The 24,118-nt window shown below is 37.1% G+C and overlaps 1 protein-coding gene across 1 annotated transcript in view; it reads right to left on the reverse strand.

Moving 5' to 3' along the window:
- Window positions 1-24,118, reverse strand: part of THSD7A (thrombospondin type 1 domain containing 7A) — a 282,091-nt gene that overhangs the window by 220,938 nt on the left and 37,035 nt on the right. The window contains exon 2 of the mRNA XM_083855180.1: window positions 20,110-20,236. The gene's annotated coding sequence lies outside the window, so the exon portion shown is untranslated. The remainder of the gene's footprint in view (window positions 1-20,109; window positions 20,237-24,118) is intronic.

The raw sequence follows: 24,118 nt of genomic DNA on the forward strand, positions 1-24,118 counted from the left end.
CAGTTATTTTCAATACACAGAAGTAAGTATAATGTTTGGAATGTGTATAAAACATCTGGAATATGATTCTTTTTAGTACAAATAAGCATTATTTTCATATTCTGACATGAAGTGTTTTTATAACAGCATTCAGTTATTCCATGTAATTTCTGAGACCACTAGTTTTCATTAGAGCTGTACAGTACATTTCTTCATAGTGAAGCCACAAATGTTTGTCCCTTTACAAATAACCAGACCACTGTGGCCAAACGAAGATAGGACTTCTGAGATCATTCAGACTGATGTGCAGGGTGAGTTATTCTTGCCCTGCTCTAGCTTCTACCTTCTGTTTTCCATTCACTATTGCACTAACACAGGGTTGAATATATGAGAAGCTGCTCCTGGCTTTATAAAGCAGGGCTTCACAACACTTACATATATACCTTACAGTACTCTCCAGCCAAGGACATCTTTCCACCTTACCTATGCCATTGGTGAAAGGTTATACTACCCTGGCAGCAATCTGACCCCAATGGACAAAACAGCTCCTGAGTGATGAACAACAGAACTTGATATGCACAATACATTTTCTAAAGTAAAGCAGAGGAAAATCCTTTTTTCACTTAATGTAACACAAGTAGAGAAGTGCACAAAACACAATTCTTACCTTTTACATAAAGTAAGCTTGAAGCTGAAGCTGCTCTCCCAACATTAGCAAAGGTAATGGACTCTAAATATTTTCAAGTTAAATTTGTCATCAAACTGTTGGCAGCAGAAAGACAGAATTCTAATTTAATGAAGTCACAGCATATGTCAGAATTTGACCTATTTTCTCCAAATTGAGGTGAACATGGCATGTTTAAATAGACTGCTTAGATATTGGCTCTAATACCCAGCAAGCTCCAGTAAATATGCACAAATAAATCTGCAACAGGAAAGCTGTATTATAGTAAAGTGAACTGATCTGCCATCATATCTGAATGTTTTAAGTTTGATAAGACACTAGAATTTATTTTTACCAGAAAAACATAGATCATCTGAAAAAAAAGAGACAATGAGGAAAAAATAACCAAAACAATGGTTGAAATAACCTTATTTAATTTTAGAACAGAGCACTGGCCTGGTTGTTAAAATGCTGTGCTTTCTGTCTTTAGAGTTTTCTACCATAACATTGATTATTCTATTTTTTAGCTCAAGTTCTTCTTCAATGACTTCTTACTGAACAGAGATTTGCATCTCTACAATACTCATAAAGTACTTCCGTAGGTATTTCCACACCAGAAATTTTCTTTTGATATCTCTTTGATAAGGCTGCACTCATTCACCAGTAGTAATCTCAGTAAAGAGTAAATGACAACTCTCACACTAGAGAACTACTTCCATATATTTTCAACTAATATTTTGAAAACCAGACAGCCTCCATTGCTGCATCCTACAGACCACTAGTGTTTACAGCTGTGGGCTGAGCTTGCACAGATTTGTGCACCAACAGTAAACTTAACTTTAAATATTTACAGTTATAACAATTCTCAAAACAGAATTTAAGATTTGTATTTTCTTTTCTTTTTTGAAATTATTTTTGTCTGTATCTTGTTCATAGAATCACAGAATGGTTTGAGTTGGAAGTTATCTTGAATATCATCTAGTTCCAATTCCCCTGCCATGGGCAGGGACACCTTCCACTGGACCAGGTTGCTCAAAGTCCCATCCCACCTGGCCTTAAACATTTCCAGGGATAGGGTAGCCACTATCTCACTGGATAATTGATTCAAATGTCTCAGCACTATCCCAATAAAAAATTTCTTCCTAATATCTAATCTAAATCTACCCTTTTTCAATTTAAAGCCATTCTCCCTTGTTCTATCACTACCTGCCCTTGTAAAAAGTCCCTGTCCAGCTTTCTTCCAGGCCTCCAGTAGGTACCAAAAGGTGCTATAAAGTCTCCTCAGAGCCTTCTCTTCTCCAGGCTGAAAAACTCCAACTCTTTTAGCCTTTCCTCACAGGAAAGGTGCTCCAGACCTCTGAACATCTTCATGGCTCTCCTCTGGACTCACTGCCATGGGTCCACGTCCTTATGTTGGGGGCTGCACAGATGGATGCAGCTGAACTCCATTTGGGGGTATCATCAGAGCAGAGAGGCAGAATCACCTCCCTCAACCTGCTGGTCATGCTGGTTTTGGTACAGCTCAGGACGTGGCTGGCTTTCTGAGCTGCAAGCACATAGTGTGTAGTCACATCAAGCTTCTTATCTGCAAACATTTCCCAGTCCTTCTCCTCAGGGCTGCTCTCAATCCATTCTCCACCCAGCTTGTATTTGCACTTGTAATTGTCCCAACCATGTTGAACTTCAAGATGTTCACATGATCCCACCTCTCAAACATGCCAAAGTTTCTCTCATGGCATCCCTTCCCTCCAGTCTGTTGACAGAACCACACAGCTTAGTGCCATCAGCAAACTTGCTGATCACCAACAAAGATGCTAATCAGTGCTGGCAGTTGCTCAGAAATGGGAGTTTACAGAAGAGACAAATGTCTTGCACCAGTCAGTGTTGCTGCTCAGAACCCACAGTTTTGCACTACAATAAAGTTTATGTTTACTGAGGATATCTGTATAAAGATACATTGTTTGTAAATCCCATGGTTTCTAATTATTCAAACAAAGCATATCAAGAATGCTGACCATACAGAGAGAAATAGTATTAGTAGTGTTTCAGTCTTCAGTCATTTGAAATTCTAGGTTACTATTTAAGAAGTTCATATATGAGTAGCTTCTACTTTTTTCAGATGAATAATAGAATTTGGAATAAATCCAAATGCACTGTAGTAAAGTCTCCCAGTCAAGGTGACTAAAGATATTTTAGGCAAATTTTGTTATGTAAAATGTGAGAGTTCTAAGCTATAAATGACTGCAAAATTGTGACTCTATTAAGTGCTTTAAACTCTTATTAACCCATAATTATAAGTTGTAATGTTGTTGTAATATTATGACTTAAATTATGTCTTACCTATAAAGCTTATAAACACTTCCATTAATATGTGAGAGCACATATAAATTAAAACGGATCCATAGAACTCTATCATTCTACGAAGAGTTTGTTGTCGGTTTGGTTTTTTGGATTTATTTTACAGTGTAAGAAAAATATCGGATAGTTCAAGTATGGCATTGTTAGTACAATGTGTTCCTGGAGAGTTCTCATACTTATCTCTCATTGTTATTTCAACACCTATCATTTCATTATCAAGACTGCCAGGGAGGCATGAAAGTTAATGTAACGTGTCCTAATCCTGAAAAGACAGACTGACACTTCAAATTACAGATAAAAGCAAAAGAAGAACATATTATCAGGCAATTTATTGTAAGAGGTACTGGCAAAAAAAAACTAATGCTAAAAAGAAATAAAAATCCATACAGATTTCTTCCTAGTGATGGAATGTCTACTTGTATTCCTGACTTCTATGATTCTGTCACTGAAAAAAAAAAAAAAGAGCACCAAGTCAAGGAATTACTGCAACAGAGAAGATAAATAAAAAAAAAAAAAATACAGAGATGGATTTATTATCCATAAACCAGAAGTCCTACAGAATTACATAGTGCTTTAATTAATTTATAGTCCAAGCAAACTATATACTGAAAGTGATAAAGATTTCATTTCATACTAGCACCCCTGGACATGCTTCTCCTTAAGATTCAGTTATCATACTGTATGCAGGATCTTGTTTCGTGCAGAAAAACAGAAAAAGAATGAAGCTAACACAAACTACAAAGAGAAGTCACTAAATATCACCCAAGGAAGCAAAAATAAGATAACTCAATGTTTAAATTAAATATGTAGGTTTCTATTCATATAGTAGACCTTACAACAAAAAACATTTAGCTGTCCGAGAGAGGTCTGAGATTAATTACACACTGAACAAATATAATGAATGCCTCTAAAGCTATCCTGTAATTCTTCTTGTATTGCAAGAAGATTTCTTAATTTATTATTTAATTTTCCTGATTATTTCCCTGCATTTATATATAAATGCATGTTTCCTATATGTAGGCTCCTCAGAAAGGCTAGCTGGCAGACATGGAAGCCAAGACTAATCACTGAAAAACCAATAAAAAGAAATATTATCTGAATGGAATACTTCTATAAAGTGTGCTCAGAAGTAGCATTCTCAATCACTATCTGAAGGGACATAAAAGCTGGAAATTACTATTTGCTCATCCTTCAGTGTGTACCTGCCTTGTTTCTAAAACTAGCAAAACAAAACCAAAAAAATAAGCTTGCAAGAATAATTTCAAGCCTGCTACGGATATACATGAAGATGCTAATTTGGATTATACAATAAAATGTCAACAGAACTATCTTCATTTGTTTACACTTCCATGCATCTTTTAATTACAAGTTTTTAGTTTAATCCTTGCAAAATTATATGCTCCACCACTATTAGGCCTTCATTCTACTTTTCTCAATTATCCATTCCAGTTATCTACCAAAAACCTAACTTACCTTAAAATATTTAACAATTTTACACGTGTTTATAAATACTGTGCTTGAAAGCACAATTTTCTGACGGTCATTTGTGAGGAAGGGTGGTGGTATGGTGGGAGCTGTGGTTGCCTGGCCACTGTGGGGGATGCTGAGGAGGAAGGCACTTGTGATGGGTTTTATGGCATCAACATCTGAGGGTGATGAAGCACATGACACCACCAGGCAGCAAGCCTCGGTTAACACCTGAGGTCAGCTGGTGTGTTGTGTATGGCACAAATGGGACGGGACCACGGGGAGATGTTCCTTGAGCTCTATTGTGGCATCAGCCTCGTAACAGCTTGAGACAATTGAAAGATGGCAATGGCTCACATCTTGCCAGCAGTGGCGAAAGATCTCTTTGTTACAGGGCATTTTAAAAGTTTTCCAGCCAATAGCATATTGCTAAAGCTCACAGACAATTGTTCTAGCCAATCACATGTACACCTGCTTCAAACAATGCTGGCTTGTATGCTTTCTATTAACAATAAACAATGTTCCATTATTAAGCTTAAAACCTTCTACTATCTTGAAAGCACATTTTTCTGCAGTCTTAAGGTCTATCCTAGCCAAACCTAAAAGCCACTATTGTTTCATGTCCTTGCTTGCTGTACTATCATAACTTTTCCTACTTTCAAGATTTGCACCTGCAGCTAATTCTTTCTTCTGCTCTTTCTGTTTCTGGGGCTGCTTTCACAGCTTTCTAAGAGTGTTCTTACCTTTAGTATTTCTCACAAGCTGGTGTCTGCACTGTGCCAGGAGCAGAACTCTACAGCACACCAGAACATCCCCAGCAGGGAAAGAACACACCTGCAGGCTGAGCATCAGCCATCTCAGCCACGTGCCTCAAAGCTGCCAGGTGCAGTCATGTCCTGGGAAGCACAAAGCTCTTGGCAGCTCTGGTTGTGTGCCAAACTCTTCACCTCTTTCAAACTTCCTTACGCAGACAGGATGGAAATTTGTGCCAAGGTACACAACATAACACCTCCCTTTTAATGGCTGAACATCTATTTGTTTGTAAAGAGAGGCTAAATAATTGAGAGCTATGGAGGCGTGCAAATCTAGTCCCAAATCCTATTCTGTGCATATACATGTATTACCAGTATGGACAGCTAGCAAAGTTTCAGGACTCAGCACTCCTGTAGAATCTGGAATGAGTGCTTGGCCTTGCAAATTCCAGCAGAAACTGTATAAAAGCAGGAACAGCATTACTAAGAAATCTCATCAAACTACAGCTTTTGAGCACTTTTAACTACCAAAAAGGATACATTTTCACTCCCAGTTACTATTCTGAATACAAACATGAGCTGATTCATTAACAAGAAGTGTTATCAAAGCTCTTAAGCTTTCACAACAGTATTTCCATGGAATTTCCATAAGTCAGGAGGATATATACCACAATGCAGCACTTAAGTTTTCCTTTATTCTCTGACATAACAGTCAACATTGTTGAATCAATAACATTGTTAAATCAATTATTACATCTCACCTATCAAATTAGCTCAAGGTGTTAAAATGAATAGATCAAAACAGCAGAAGAAACCCAAGTGGTCAATACATGCCTGATCACTTGGGGCTCACATCCTTTTATTCTATTCAACAGAAGAGTAGAAATCAACAGAAATTATTATTCTTGAATTCTAAAGTTCTCTGTTCACCTCCTACCATGGATGTGGTGGTGTTTGAACTCGATTCCAGTTGGTCTTCGTTGTTTCAGTTTGGTTTTATAAGTTGTGTTTTATAATGGTTTTAGAAATTGTATTTATTCCCATTGTCCAAGATGGCCTCCCCTTCCCTCAGACTTTCCCGCCAAACCTTGGTTGTCCCGGTTACCCCATCCCATAATAGTTGTTTACCCATTTTCTGTTAAATGTCAATCTTTAAGTTATATAACCTCCCCACCCCCTCATTATGCATTCCTCCTCCCCTAGTTACTTGTTATTGGTTCAAAGTTTGTTCATCCCCTTGTTACAAGTTTGCAAAAGTTTATGATTGGTCCCACTCAATCCCACCCCCTGTAACTCATTCAATAAAAAGCCGTGGCGATCCAAGGTCAGTGTCTCTCCGGAGCACTGCCTTGGGGAACACGCACCCCCTTGGTTGCTGATCCTGAGAGTCCCGCCTCTCTTTTCTGCGCACCATCCGCACCGTGGTCGAGTTCGCTCACTCCTCTGGCAAAGTGGCCCCCGGGTTGTGGTGGCGGCAGGGCTGGCCGGAGCCGCACCCTTGGCAGCCGACCACTGCACATGGACATTTTAAAGCTACCACAACCTGTACATTGATGTTATATCTTGTACTTTTCATGAATAATATTCTTTCAACTGCTTCAGTCCTGCATTTTGAACTTTACTGACAGTTACATTCTCCACAAAATTGAAATGACACAGATGCTTCAATACTTCAATATTATTATGAAGAAGAAAAAATTCCTTTCCTTGTTTGAAGACTAACCAGGAAGGCTCAGTAAGACTTTCCTCTATGCATTTTAATAATTTCTCTTAAAATTGAAATGTATTGACTAAAACTTTAGGTGATATAGAATCCTACTTGCCAGCTGACGCAAAACACAGTGTTCCTGGCAGCTACCAGCATCCCACTGCTTATTTTCACTAAATCACCAAAGCCCTATTATTTTAATATATTGCATATTCATGGTATTAACACTTCAACTCATATAAAAGATCTCAATATTATCATTAAAAAGTATAAACTCATAAAATGTCAATACCCAAGTTATATTAAAAGTGAGAAATGACAAAGGGCTTTCAGAAATTAACTATTTTATCAAACAAATTTTAAAAAGGTGAAAAGAATGATATCTAGCTTAATCTTGGTATGTTGGGACTCATGTAAAAATACTTGTACTTCCTGTGAAATTATTTCTTTGAAGTATATAAATAAGCCTTAACATGTGTGAAAATGTACATGAACAAATACAAAAAAGAAGCTTAGGCAAAACACTTCTGAAGAGGAGGAAGTTGAGGAAGATGACTCAGAACGACCCATCAGAACTTATCTTCCTCCAAAATGCATTTAAAAGCTTAGTGCAATTTATTAGGACTGGGATCGCTTCTCAAGCCTACATTAATTGTCTCCAGGATAGATAGTGGCTAAAGAAAACTGCTCAGCTTTTGTTTGAAAGAACTCTTTTCTTCGCATATCTGTTCAATCTTATCTGCACAGAATGTTCTGAAACAGAAGTTACACAAAATAGTCTGACCTTCAATTTGAGAGTTCAATGATAAAGAGCATTTTTCAACACAAGTCAGTCAACCATACAATGCATTTGATTTTTTTTTTCTTTGATTAATCAAGTGCATGAACTTTCATACTGCTATGCTGGGAAGAATGGGTATAATTTTCTCACAACTATTTCAGAAAGTACATGCATTTTTTATGGAAATGTGCAAAATTGCACTGGCTGTGGTGTTCTGAATACATATCTTGAATAGGATTCATCAGTGTCCATTGTTGTTATATACATTTCAGCTATACTTCACTACATTCAATAAAGACCTAGTCAATATGACACCATTTATCTTGCCTGGATGTATATTTCTAAAACCAGTCAGAAGAATCTTACCCTAAAATATCAAAATACACTTTGAATATAGAAGAGGTGCCACGTTATGAACTCAGCTACAGACATCTAAATTAAATTAGGCCCATGCTATCTGGCTTCCAGATTTGGAGTATGTTCTTTTCTTCTGTAATAAAAAACTCCTATTTATATACAGTTTACAGAAAATTACAGTTCTTCAGCACTTCCATTCATAAAGCACTCTATTCCCTGTTCTCATGCTTTTCATAAGCTTCCCTTCCAGCCAATCACTGTTTTGGACTGAGACACATTTACAAAATTTTGACCATAAACATGTAATATTTTCCAAGTCATCTTGAAGCTTTCTTATGCTTCCAATATGATATACAACCTTAGAGATCTGGCTAGGCAGAGAACAGCCTCTGCAACCCGCCAACAATAACCAAATGCAGAAAAACACGGCTGCCACAGCCAAGCAAAAATACTCCAAAGTCAGGCTGGAATGTAGGTGTGAGAGCCTAGGGTTGGGCTCTGTGGGATAATATGTGTATATTACCACCCAGCAAGAAAATTATTTTTATTATATTAATTGAAGTTATTGTCATCATACCTAAAGTTCCCCCATTTGATCATAACAAAAGTGCATAATGCAGCATACTTGTCAGTGATGGACCTTTCCTTACCACCAAAAGCTGGCCTGTAACTTTTATATGTAGTGGTGTGGTTTTGGTTTTATCAGTTTCATGTATGTATTTGTTCCTTGTTTTAAGTTCCTTTTTATAAGTTGCAATGGTTTGCCGCATGTCACCCATGTTCCACCCTCATTGGTTTCACCCCAACCCCAGTTATATGTCAGTCATAAGTTATCCAGCCCCTGGGCCTTGTCTGTCACTTTGGGGCCTCTCCCAAAAGTCTGGAAAGTTCCAATAAGGACCCCAAGTGATTGGACAAGACTTCAGCTGTCTCCCTACCTGAATTATTGATTTGTTACAATGTATGTAATTTACCTGCAGAGCCATACCCCCTTGGCCCCTGATTTGTCCCCAGTTAAACCCATCCCTGAGTTCCTCCCCCCAATAAAAGGTGTTGCATTGGGGGGTTTCCTGCTTTTTTTCCCTCGCTTTTCCCCCACCGCTGCATCTGCTGAGGGGTATCTGCTGGGGCAGATACCCTGATGAATAAAGCCAGCAGTTAACCCTGAACAGCCTCCCTCTTTTTTCCTGCTGTCGTTGCTTCACTCTTTTGGGCAAGCAAGAACTCACAGGGATGGGTGAGGTTCACCCAGCTACTGAGCCGTGCCCTTCACTGTCAAGGTGTCAGGGCTGGCCGAGGCAGAGACAAAACACCTCTACATTTATACAACACTCCCATCCCAAAGCAAACCCCATCGACTATTTAAAAAGGAAACAAAATGAAATCATTACTATTTAAATAATTAAAAATCAAACTCTTCACCAAAAGAAAAGATTTATGAAACTCAAATTATGGAGTTACAGAATCTCAACTCAGCCTTCAAATTATTGAATCCCAACCTAGTTTATCTGTGTCCACTACTACAAAGAAGGACTTGCACTCCTCACACCACATCTCTGACTCTCTGCAAAATATGTTGCCTCAGTTTCACATGTTCCTAGGATTTACTGGACCAGATTTTGCTCGGTTATTACCGAACCTTAAACTCCCCCAGATATTTCCATATCACTACATGTGATCCATTCCAGTTTTCAAAAACACATTTATTTTAATAGTATTTTTAGCACCCAATATTTATTCCCTGTCTGAAGGAATTCATGCATCTTATACCAAATAATACTGAAGATTGCTACCAATGAAATAGATAGTGGTTTTTGCAGTTTCCTCAAGCAATATTTATGTGATATTTTTCTACATCTTCTGTTCTTCTGCACGCTTTTAGACTATCAACATCAATCACTGAGAACACTTCCAGTATTGATTTCACAGATTAAAACAAGTCTTTTAGTCTTTCTACTAAATGCTGACTTTAAGTCTTTCCTGTACTATTTCACAGCCAGAGACTGAACTAATATTTGTCAAACTGGTTGCTCTTGAGGAGTTACTTTTTCTTCTCTGATTCCCTAAGCCCTCTCTAGAGTCACTGTTTTCTTCAGTCAAGAATTCAGGAGCTCTCTGAAAACACAGCCTGCACTTCTTGTTTCTAGAGACATCATTTTGATTTCTTAGACCAAATCATACTTTACCTGCATAAATCCATATTATAAGCTACTACAGATTATTCTGCAATCCTAAAAAACAAGTTATCAACTGCAAATTTCATGAGCACTGATTTTGAAAATTAAAGTCAGGCTATTATGTAAAATATATCACTGTTTCCTAAAACCAGTCTGTACAATTGAAACAACACAATTCAACAATGATCCCAGGTTTGGGGGTTTCTTGCAGTGTGACAGTTTTTCAATTGAGTTGATGCATATTCCTTCATAGTTTATTTTATTTCACACTTCTAGACAGATACTAAATTTCTATTTAGAATTCCACTAGGCACTTCTCACATCTTATCAAAGCCTGGCCACTCATCTTTATTGGATAACATTAAAATACCTTAGAGAGTACATATGACACACATAAAAAAGAGTATAAAATACATAGAATTGAGGTTTACTAGACCAAATGTAAGGTGCTGCTGTGTGGGGGCAATCCCACCCCAATATCAACACAGGCTGGGAGATGAGCAGGTTGAGACCAGCCTTACCCAGAAGGACTTGGGGGTGATGGTGGAGGAGAGGCTGGACATGACCCAGCAATGGGCAGTGAGTCCCAGCCCAGAAAGCCAAATGGGTCCTGGGCTGCATCCAAAGCACTGTGGGCAGCAGGGCCAGGGAGGGGATTCTGCCCCTCTGCTCTCCTCTGGTGAGACCCCACCTGCGGCGCTGCATCCAGCACTGGGGTCCCAGCACAGGAAGGACAAGGACCTGTTGGAATGAATCCAAAGGAGTGCAAGATGATTAAAGGGATGGAGCACCTCTCCTATGAGGAATGACTGAGAGAAATGGCATTGCTAAGCCTGGAAAAGACAACATTTTGGGGTGATCCGATTGCACACTTGCAGTACCTGAAGAGAGCCTACAGGGAAGTTGGAGAGAGACTATGTGAATAAAATGTGACAGGTAAAAGGAGAATTGTTTCAAACCGAGAGTAGGTTTACATTAGATATTAGGAAAAAAAACTCTTTACTCTGAGGGGGGTAAGACACTGGAATAGATTGACCAGAGAAGTTGTGGACACCCCATCCCTGGGAGTGTTCAAGGTTGGATTGGATGGGGCTCCAAGCAACTTGGTCTAGTGGAAGGTACCCCTCCTCATGATAGGTGGCTGGAATTAGATGATCTTGAAGGTCCTGTCTTGGTTTGGGGCATCTGAGGACAGGTCCCTTCCAACACAAGCCATTCTATGATTCTATGAAAATACAAAATTAAAGACAAGGTACAAAGAAGTGTCAGTCAATATATTTCAAGGGGAAAATATGTCCCGTCAAGCACTATTTAATAGTTATTATTCTTATTTCAAGCATTTTATTCTATACAGCTCGCGGCTCTTGTGTTCAGCTGTGACGGTGAGGAAACACATTTAAAACATTGGAGACGTTTCAGCCCTGAGGAGAGAGGGTGGAGAAAGGCACTGTATTCTGAGTTAATTTGAAGGCTGATAGAGTTGAAATTTTTAGCAGTCAATCCTGTGGAGAAGTATGCAGATTTCAGAGATGAAATATAAATACAAAAAGAACTAAAAAACTTCAAATTCTCAATATAGTAGACTCAAACTGACAATAATCTTGTGTAATATTTTGCCCAGTAGGATTCATAGGATCTTAGGAAAAGTGCTACAAAGGACCAGCCAGCACAGAAGCAGGTGTTGCTAAGAGCCCTCAGTGCTCAATACACAGGGGTGACAACAACAGCACCCACAGACCGCAGGGGAACCCTGTCCCTTGCTGCAGCCAGGGAAAACCGCCAGCTCCAGGTACACAGCAACCCCACCTCCACACTGTCAAAGAAAAACTCAGCTCAGTAAAGGCCTAAAAGTAAAAAAATTAAAATAAAAAAAGACCAGAAAAAGAAAACTTCCACTGCTGGAACATTTCAACTGCCATATCTAACACTATGCATGACAAAAAATGGTCACAATTAAAGACACATTAAATATCTAAATATTAAACAAAAGTATCTCTGCCAATCAGATTTTCTGACATTCATGCAACATCACGTAACTTTAATATAATCACAGTGTGACATAATTTTAAGAGTGTCCAGCTGAAATAATACCAGACAAGGTGTATATGCAGTCCATCACTGTGGATAAACAACAGCACACATGTCTTAGGACATCTCTACTGCTAGACTGTTATCTAACAGACTCTAAAAGACTGTATCTTGCAGTCTTATAGGAGATGAGATTTTAGACTTCAGAAATAGTATTTTTATAATGGATTTTCAGAAGAGCTTTCTTTCAACTCTAGCAGAAGCCCTCAGTCAAACTCCAGAAAAGAAATGCTGAAAAAAATAAGTAAACAAGAAAACCTAGCAAAATTATCAACAGGAAACAGTGAACCATAGTTTTTAATATCAATGTAACATCTTAACTAGTAACTCCATTGGAATGGATGAATCAGATCAATAAATAAGCTTAGGTAAGCAGGAAATACTTCCAAACTGAATAATCTGCAGATTCCCTTTGTTCCCACACTGTCTCCATAAACACGCATGATGGTAAGTAGCAAAAATAAATTTCCAAGCTAGAATATTAGATAAGGAATTAGAAAGACGAACTTGGACAGGAGAGTGGTTTGAGGACAAGAAGGAGTGAAAAACTGTGGGTGGTACTGATATTGTTAGCTTGGGACCAAAATATTTCAAACTGGATCCTACCTAAAGCAAAATGACCAAATTTCGTATGTCATGGGAGCACCCATTCCAAGGCTTCCAGTACCATAATCTAACATTTCATGAAAGAATCAGGGAATTATTTAGGCTGAAGAAATCTTTATGACCATGGAGTCCAACTGTTAACATGGCACTGCCAAGTCCACCACTAAGTCACATCCCTAAATGCCAAACTGCGCATCTCTTGAATACCTTCAAGGGTGGAAACTCATCCACTTCCCTCGTCAGCCTGTTCCAGTGCTTGACAACCCTTTCCATGAAAAATGTTCTTCCTAATACCCAATCTAAATCCCTCTTGGCTCATTTTGAGGCCATACTATATATTTTATTTATTCAATTCATTTGAAATACCTTGTAGTTCCATATACAGTCATTTTAATAGCAGAGCCAGTTTATGCCTTGTTTCTTAAAATGTAGAAAATCTCCTTTCAAATGTACACTGAATTCTATATGTTTATAACTTTATCACTATGGTTACACTGTGAATTATGCTTTACTTACACTTTGCTACTAAAGGAAACAATTCTAGTAGTAAGCCAAATACTGTCTTTGGAAAGATTTGTGAAGTCCAGTGTATTGGAAACTGTCTCAAAATATTGCACAGTAGTTTTAAAAATACAAAGTCCAATTTCAAAACCTGGTAATTTTGAAAACCAAAGTCTTCAATTATCTAATCACAAATTTCTGAACATGTTAAACAGCTTTTATTTCCCCTGCTGAACTACACAATGCTCTGTGTCCTTGGAGTCTGTCCTCAATTGCATTCAGTTACACAAAGATATTCAGAGCAATGATGAATATGATCTGAAGACAAAGCATTTTTCCTCAAAACTGTTTTTCCATAATGGTCTTCCTAATAATGCAGCTGTTAGGCAGGATTTCAAGACACTGTTTTTTAACTATATCGGGAAGCAAGGTTAATTATGGGAAAAAAATGTCAAATTAACCTCCTCAAGTAAAACGAACAAAAATAATTTAGATTCTGCTGAACTAAGGAGGAGCCTTTTACTTTTTTTACATCCAATTTCTGAAAAAAAGAACTATTTCACAAGCAACATGCAATGCCTTTCCAACCTCAGGAGACAATTCCACAGTTTAAAATATCATATGGTATGGCTTGAATATATTTTACACTTAGTGAGTATCCATTACATAACTTTCCTCCACTGCCTTTAATTACCCCATTAGGCAAGTTGGTATTTGCATTTGCACTTACAGCAGCTGCACTAGAGCTGCAGGGCACAAGAATATAAAACCAAGAAGAAAAATTAATAAAACATTATCTTTTCCATTTAGCAAGTTCACTTTCTTTTTTAATGGAAACATTTGTATTAGTAGACTACTTCAGCAGTGTAAGATAATAAATCACATAAACCTTGTATTATTCAAGCCAACTGAACTGCCAGATAGAAGTATCATCACTCACTAACGGCACAACTTGCCCTTAAGCTTTCCTCATTTTACGGTATTTCTGAGGAGTCACTTTGTATCTCAAAATGTTATTCAAAACATAAAAAGTGGTGCAAATGTAATGCAAGAGAAATACTTCTTGTTCTAAACCTTTTACATAGAAAAAAATTTAGAAATTTATTTTTATGTGTTGCACATTTTTACTAATCCGGACACATTTCTGAGTAAACAAAGACAAATGTCTCAATTAATTAATTAATTAAAAAATCTGTAAGTCATCACACATTCTTAGAAACAGCTTCCAAGTTTCAAGACCATTTATTTTTCAGCTAGTCTATGCAGTTTACAACACATTTATTAAATATTGCAATAACAATTATTACACAATATTTAATAATTAATATATAGCTATAAATAGCTATGTTACTACATCCACACATTCTGTAAGCATTATGCATATAATAAACAGAGCAATGAGAAGTATCAATTTATTCATTAAGAGCCACTGTTCCTGAAAAGTCAATTCCAGAGTGCTGGTTGCTGCTTTACTACTTCCTGGTGCATGGAAACCCTTTTCCTCAGAAAATAGGGAATCATGCTTCTATCATTCATTAGAACACTGACAACCTGTGTATACAGATGAAGGAAGCAAAGTAGCAGTTTTGATTCTGCCCATGTCTTCCATTTTTTGAAGTCTTAATTTTGTAGCTGCTATAAAATATTCTATTTCTATAAAAGTATTGCCCATGAGAATCTCACTACAATACTTGTATCTGGCAGGAGTGACCCTATATCAGGCTTTCTGCTGTCCCCAGACTTTCCTCTTAGTGAAAATTACTCCTGAGATCTTTTTCAACTATCTCTATTTTTCATTTTAGAGCAAAGCTAAAGCACCTATCATTAATAAGCAGAAAACCCACTATTTTAGAAGCATGAGGAGAATGTTGCAGCATCGACTAACAGTCAATACCAGTTTTGGTGCCAATATTCAAATATTACCACAATTTGAGCATGCTTAATATCCTAGAAGTTTCCCTCTTACACAAAGTAGGTATATAGTATATACATTATACAGAGAAAAAGTTCTTTATGGGTGTAAAAGCAGCCTATGATTACCTACATTACAGCAGCTGTAATGTATACCTTTAATAATATATTTTTCTCTGTGAGTTTTTTATTTCAGTATAAAGTAGGCCTAAGATACATTCGTTTAAGTGCTACAAACACTCTCCTAAATGAAATTCTACTAGAATACCATTTTTCATGAGCTGTTTAATTGCATTGCTCACAGAGAATTGTAATGGCAAAGGAAATGTGATTCAGCTCAAGCAGCATATTTATACAAACCCACATAAAAGTACAGAGCAAAGAAGCAGTGGAGCTGTGTATCAGACATGTCCCACCAATAAGAAAGAAACTAAATTATCATGCAATTTTTACAAGCCTTAATCCAACTCTCCATTTCTGTTAAAGAACTGGTTTAGCAATATCAAGACATTGGGCACAGCTGCCAATTCCTCCCAGTAGGATGAAAAATATTTCTCCCTTTCTTTCTGAAAAATTAGACATCTAATTCCCATGAAGCATCTCATGCCAGTGGTTAATTAGGGAACATTTTATAAGAAGAACTAAAAATTGTCAGCAACACAGCAGGCAAATATTGACATTTTTTACAAGCACAGCTTAATTTCTCTTTCCAGAGCTCTTGCAGGCAGCCAGCTGCTGCCCAGACAAGCTGAGAACCTGTACACTTACTGCAAATCCCAGATTTCAGATATTTATTCAAACTGGCAAGAAACATTCCTCCTACATCACTTTCAAACATTTGACAGTCTGGCCATTCATTAAATGCATCTTGCAGCAATGTCCATGGATAACTATATAATTCTTCCTGCCAGCTGCTGAAAAGTAATGTGATTCATAGGAAGCTGGGAGGACTCCCAGGTCTCAGAGTACCTGACAGGCAGGGAGAGAGCAGGAATAAAAGCAGGGTGAAGGTGGTGAAGGCACAGGACTGATATGAGAAGGTCAGTAACAGATTACACTGATTAATGGGTGGATAGAAGATACCCTTCTTCACTGAGCAGCTGGAGAGCAGGGTTAGCTGCTGGTCAGGAGGTAATCAGATATTTGCAGTGAGACTTGATGCAGCCTATGGCCAAAAGTCATGTCACTCAGATGTGTGCAAATGCAACACCAACTGCCACAGGCTCCCAGAGAATAAATAAGAGAAACTGGGAAAATTAAAAAATAAAGAAAAACAAAACAAAACAAAAAAGCCAAAACCAAAATAAATCAATGGAACAATAAAACCCCTAGATGTCCTTTTTTCTCCTTTTCCATACATCCTACTAAATTTAAGTAAAATTCCACTTTCACTCTAAACTTGAGATCCTTGTGCCAGGTGTGGCAGATGTGATTCAGTAATGTCATCTTCCTGAGATGGAAGACAGGGCCACAACCACTGCAGTGAGTATAGACATACACATCCAATTATAGGAGCAATTAGAGAGGATAAAAGACAGATTAGGTCCTCCCTCCAGAATACATATCCTGCCAGAGGAGCTGAGGCCAGGGAAAAGGTGGTAGGGGTTAATTACCAGCTGGAACCCAAACGCTTTCTTTTTGATGGTTCAAAATGTAAGTCTGTTTAAGTGCCATAATTTTAGCCAAGCACTGACACACACACATTTTAACAGAAACATCCAGCTATTTCAGTTATTTTCCTACTTTTCTTGGGTGATCTGAAAAAAAAAATTCCTTTCATTTACACATCATCCACAAGATCAAAACAAACTAAAAAACCTCTCAAAGACCAAATATTTAACATTGCCATATTCAGTTTCATGAATCTGCCACTGATCATATGCTGTTGAAGCCATTGTGCTTTTTAGCCAAAGAAAAAAAGTGAAAACTTCCATAACATAGGAAAACCATATGTTTTACTATCACTGTAACACATGCAATTCATTTTCAGACAAAAGGTCATCTTCAGCAAACACTGCTTCATCTTTCAAGGCTAAGACTGGAGCGTTTAGTCACGTTGTTATGGCCTTAGTTCCAGCAGCCCAAAATGCCCAGTGCCCACCCCTAAATGGCTGCTGGGGGCTGCGGGGAACATCCAAGGTAGCTGGGTGCCCCCTGGACCTCTCTTGTGGTGCTCCCTTTGTTGTGAGAATCAGCTGAGGTCAGACGTATCAAGGAATGAGCCAGAACTTTATCTCACTAACCAAAAACTGTTCCCACTCTGAGATTTTCTTAAACACACATGTAGATTTGACAAAATTATCAGATGATGTTTTCCAGCTCCATATGTCCATCAACATTTTTGCAAAGCTTTACCTAAATTAGATCAGCCAGTTGGACTTAGAAAACAATCATTGCTTTTGTAATTTAGGACACATGCACTGTTTGATTTTCTAATGTAAATTCAAACTTACATCCAAGAATGTTTACTTAGCATGTAGAAAATTTAATTAAAGCAAAATGAGATATTGGAGAACTTAGGAAGCAGCATCTTCTAACTATCACAACAACAGTTTCACATAAAACTCAAACAAAACATTTTTGTGTTGATTCGGCTGATAAAGTTTTGACTTTGTACTTCATATGCTGTTACATTGCCAGGCACTGTGTAAAAGAGCAACACTGCCTTATCAACATAGTTCTTTTAATATGTGTCACCATGCCTTCTCTATTAGGAAGTTGAGCTGGTTGCACGAACTAATCAAACTGCCTTTGAACACCCATTAATACTGTTCAGTTAAATATCTTTTGGGTTTAGAAGCAATGTGAAGCTCATTTAATACTCTCCATGTTCTACTGGCATAAATCTTTTAAACGACTGCTTTTTTTTAAAACTAAAAGGGCAAAGTAAATGGTTCCTCTTATTATAAAAGATTTCAGAGACAAGAGAGAGAAACAGTCATTGCTGAAACTATTAATGATTTTCATTAATGACCAAGGAAACACTATTTGAACAGGAAAAAATAATTAAGAGTTCCATGATTCAAAATATAAACACTTAACAGAAAACATGTTTTTCTATTATAAAAATCCAAACTTTTATGTTCAAATTAAAAATATACACATTTCATCATATTATTATCTTGAAAACAGCATCTGTAAAGACGTGAAATGGAAAACAAGGAGACGTAAGTTTTCATCATTTCTCAGCCCATGGCTGAATATGGAATTCTCAAAACAGATGGTAAAGAATATGCAATAGAGTGAAGGTCCTCTGGGTTTGATATTCACCTGTCTCTTTTCAGCACCACCAAATTCTTATCACCTCAATTAATATCTACCAGAATCAGTAAAATGACATCCCTCTACCATTACTATTATTTTGTTTGACCTTGATATCATGAACACAAATGTAATTATAATAGTGAGCCAATTATTTTCTACAATATAGAATTTCAAAAGACTAGTATTCACTCCCTTTCTCAAGCTAATAGCTGAACATTCTGGCTTTATTTCATCTGCAATTGCTAACATGCAATCACTAACATTTGGTTTAGTTTTTATATTTTATTTCTAACAAGAAAAAAAAGCCCAAAACAAAACTAGTCAGTTAAGTTTCAGAATATTCATAGCAACATGTTAGATGTATGATTTATGTAGGATAATAAACAAATATTTTAATGTGTTCAGTATTTTACCAGTTTTTTCTGATATAAATTTTGAATGACAGCACATCTGTCTGTTAGGACAACTAACTGTCAATAATGCATCAGCTACACTATATGCTCTGCATATTTTATGTAGTTAATATAAAAAGATTGTTGATGATGTTTGAGAGGATTTAAGCTTTTTTAGTACTTTTAGACAATCCAGCCATATCTGCCTGCCATGGGAATTTTTGCCCCATAATTTCCTCATGTTTCATAGAATTTTGTCCAAAATTTGTTGAACTAAACCAAATATTTGGGAAAAAATACAGTGGTTTGCAGATCATGAAAATACACTTGATTGTGAGGTCACATCTGTCACAGCGGAAAAGCAAATAAATTAGAAGCCACTATGTAAAAGTGGCTTAAATAGGTTTGGACAGACTGAAACATAATTAACACAAAACTGTTATCTTAGCCAGCCTATTGATTGTTAAAATAGTCACTCCACAAAAAGCTCCTGGCTTTGTTCCTGAAATCATGAATTGACTAAAAATCAGCTTATTTCAGAGGAAAGGTTCTTTCATACTCTGGTCAAAACTGAACCTTCACAACCTTGATCACTGTGGGATTTATGGTCAAACTACACAGACAAATAAGTTGCAGAAAAAAGAACATTATTTTGTTACCTACAATTACACTTTAAGTCAAAGATCTGTTACCCAGTTAGGCTCACTTCTGATGAATTGTACAATTTCACTTTTTGACTTGCAAGACAACATAAGGGCACAACAGCAAGTTAGCTATTATTTCCTAGAGACATTCCTAGCTTCATTTACTCAGATATATTTATAACTGGAACAAAAATATAAACCTCAAACTCTCTACATTTCATTTAGATAAACTGCAGTTCTCTGCTATCCACACAAGAGTCATGTCCATTTTAGTGGACATGATTAGTGGAACGGCTTCATGCAGATTGCAGCTCTATCTGTAAATTACATCTCAGGCAAAGATAATTGCTATTGATTCAATATATTTCAAACTTTCTGTAAGAAGAATCAAAAGGGTTTTAGGAAAGAAACAACCTAATATTCCACACGGAAGGTAGTGAGTAGCAAAAATTAAACGCACCTTTCTGCCACACCAAACATTAATTCTCCACTGCCAGCCGGGGACTTCACAACCATCATGATTCCAGAGCATTTTAAATCAATACCATAAGGCTGGGAAATGTCCATGTAATGAATTCAGAAGCAACCTATAAATAAGCAGACAAAAGAAGGCAAAAATTGAACAAATTACCCATATGAGTTCCTCTGAGGATTCAGTAAAGGAGAGGTAGTAATGATCTAAACCATGTAAAAATTATAGTTAATTAAGCATCAATATCTCTGTATAGACAAGAAGAACATTTGAAGATATTTGAAGCATATTTTAATAGCTCCCTACATTTCAAAGTTTACGGTGTCCCATATGCCCCTGGATACTTTCTAATTTCCCTAAGTAGCCCAATGTTTAACTCTCAGTTGCACAATCATGTCTAGGTCATTCCACTTATTTTTTGTTTCTGTGAAAAACTGCTGCCAGGCATCTGTTTGGGACCTTTTCTACTCCTTTTTTTTTTTGTCTATTTATGCCATCTGAGCACATTACTTACATCCATCTCAAAGTTCTAATTTAAAAGAACATTCCTCTGAATCATGGCTTAGTCTTGCCCCTTCCTTTCCAAGTATACTGAAAGACATTTTTATTTTCAGTCTGAATCTATTTAAAAAAAAAAATTAAAAATAGACACCATTTTTTCACTGTCAGGCCTTACAGCCCCAAACAATGTAATTAAATTTTTACAGAGGCTTACTAAAATCAAAGAAGTCCAACTTCCTGACAAATGAATTGGCCCAGCAATCAAGCAATACAAATGTAATCCAGTAAACTAAGTGCAGAACATCAGCACCAACATGCAGAACGATTCTGCATTTATACAATCACACCTCCAAATTTCTTTAACTATGAGAAATGTGCCAGCTAAACAGAAAAAACAGCAACTGCTAGCCATTCTATTCTGCTCCATTTCCTCTATGTCCCAGTTCCTTTTTTTGGAGTTCAGTGAAATCCAAAGCCTTACTCCTAATGTAACCTCCCTATTCTATCTCAAGGACATAGAAGAGCTGAGCAAGTTGAATGTAAGATGGACCACAATAAGGACTTTTTCCCTAGCTGCAAATATTTGCCTCCATTGAGAAAATTCTATGATTATACCTAAACTCATTTGAGAGCTTCCAACCCTGTTTTAGCTTGTCCTGTTAAAAGTCAATAAAGATAAACCAGGCACGGAAAATGTATATGTAGTTGGAACCTGAGGCAAAGAAGTTTTAACATAAGGCAGATCTTATTGTACAAAGTGCTTCTCATCACATTCAAGCTGTAATATTATGGTTGTATATTGATTACTATAACAGAACAGCAGTAAAAGGAAACAATTGTGTCCTTTGCACCATCATGATTGTGAATAATTTTTTATTGAAATCCCACATTCCAAAAACTGTTTCCCTTTTTCTTCATGAGGAAATTTTAAAATAAGGAGATGTCTGGTATTATCCAAAAGCAGTGCTGGTCTGTATTCCTCCTCACAGTTGAGGACTTGAAGCAAAAAGCTCATTGTAAGACAGAATGAAATATCCTTTGTGGTTTATATTACAGCATTTGCAGTATAAGTTAGAAACCTTCCTCCAGCAGCAAATCTCTCTCAATAATAAATGCAAAAATTCATCTTAACTGGCTTTTAGTCTTCTTCATCTTCTTTTAGTCTTCTTTAACACAAAGTACTGGTTTGGGTTGGGATAGAGTTAATTTTCTTCACGGTAGTTCATGTGAGGCTGTGTTTTGGATTTCTGCTGAAAACAGTGTTGATAACACATGACAGTTTCAGTTATTGCTGAGCAGTGTTTACACAGAGTCAAGGCCTTTTCTCCTGCTCATGCAGCATGAACAAGCACAAGAAATTGGGAGGCGACACTGTCACGACAGATGACCGCAACCCAACAAAAGGACATTCCATACAATATGGAATTCCATACAATATGCCCAGCATATATATGTATATATATATAACTATGGGAAGAAGGATGAAGGAAGGGAAGGACTTTTAGACTGATGGCATTTTTCTTCCCAAAGAACATTTAAATATGCGCCCTGCCCTCCTGGAGATGGCTGAACATCTGCCTGCCTAGAGGAGGGGTGAAGGCATTCCTTGTTTTGCTTTGCTTCTGCACAATGCTTTTGCTTTACCTACTAAACTCCCTTTATTTTCAACCCACAAGTTCTCATTTTTACCCTTCTGATTATCTCTCTCATACCACTGGAGAAGTGTCACCCTGATTTTCAGCCTTCTGATGGTTTTACATCCTTGTATTGGAGTTCTCATGCATTGAAACATAAACAAAGTAGATTGTTTTTACATTCCTCTCCATGATGGACTGCTAGTTTGACCACTGGGGTCAGAGGGGTGTTCCTCTAATCCTCCAATCCTTGACCAAATCCCAAAAACTATATATATTGAGATTCCCAAAACAAAGTCCTCCTTTTTTCTCGCTCTCAATTTGAGGGGTGAGTGTCCTTCTTTTCGTGTCCTCTTGCGACAGAGGAGTGAGTGAGTGGCCAACTGGGGCAGAGCAGCCCACCAGGTATAAACCATAACACACATTGACTCTCATTCAGGGAATTTTACACCAAGCTCAATTGGAGGAATTAGGAAGTCTAACTGAGCTGAGTTAGTTTGGGAGATATCTCATCCAAATGTTACTGTTTATTTTTCATCCATAAAAATGGCAGCCATGTAAAGTAAACACTCCAAAAATTTCCCATAAGCATCATGAAACAGCCATTTACACACAAGCAGTTAATTTGAGTAATGCACACAGCAGAATGGTCAAAAGAAACAAATTTCTTTTTGGCTGAACTGCCAAACTATTCAAAATTAAGCCAAATTAAGCCAAATTCAGCCAAATTTGATAAATCAAGTTTATCATGAGGTTAATATTTCACTTCCAGATTTTGGTTTAAAGCAAATTTTTATAGCCTGAAGAATGGAATTATAATAAAATGCTGACAAGCCCCTACCACACAAAAGAGTTTCTGCTAGAGGGTGGTTTGTCTGTTCTTGACATTTCAAAATAAATTGATCTACATTTGAGAAATAAGATCCAATTCACATTCAGTAACTGTAGCCCTTTATGGTTTTTTTCCATTTGATACATGGGAAATAATTATCAACACGACAAAGTTCAGATTCTTTTCCCTTTCCCAAGTTCAAAGTTGAAATTCTTCAGAGTTCATCTCTAAGCCCAATTAGGTCTATTAAATCTCACACGACAGCAGTATTTAAAAATGAGATATATCATTTGCAAAAGCAGAAGGACACATGTTCCTGTGGCTCAATTCCAACTCCTGTGACTTAAACGCAGCTCCAATGATTTAATGCAACAGACACTTGATGTAGATTTCTCCATCCTCCTGTAACATAACTGAGTTTTAACTTTTTGAAAAACAAAACTAGTTCTGAGCCTTCCACTAATAAAGAGTGGTGCCACTAACAGCATTCAGAAGAAATGCCTACCCAGTGAAGGGCTGCCATTTGCTGTCATTCATGATAAGAATCGGCAACAGATTGCACAATGAAATACCATGATGCTAATACAGCATCCAAAACTTATAAATATGAATATGAATCCTGCTGACTTGCAAACAGATATTTAAATCAGAATGCCAAAATACCTCAGATTATTATTCTAATACACTGAAGTTTATCAGTTAATATGAACGTTTTAAGACTTTAAAAAGAGACAATTTTCTGATTACTGTGATAGTTGCAGTTACTAAAATACATAAACCTGGGAAACAGGGACCTTACACAAACTTTTTTAAGTAGGCTTGATGTGGTGACCTCCTGTTCACAAGAAGATACATTCCTTTGCAACAGTTTCTCCTAAGTAGTAGTTTTGTTTTAGTTGTGCTCACTAACTTTGTGATCGGTTTATGTGAAAATACCTGTAACTACAAAGTAATTCCTTAAACTGTTTTGCTGACAGCTGATAGACTGTGAAATTATTTTCACCACTATTTTTACTCATTCTGGTTTTCT

Source organism: Zosterops lateralis (assembly GCF_965231275.1).
Source record: "Zosterops lateralis genome assembly, chromosome: 1".
Lineage (NCBI taxonomy): Eukaryota > Metazoa > Chordata > Aves > Passeriformes > Zosteropidae > Zosterops > Zosterops lateralis.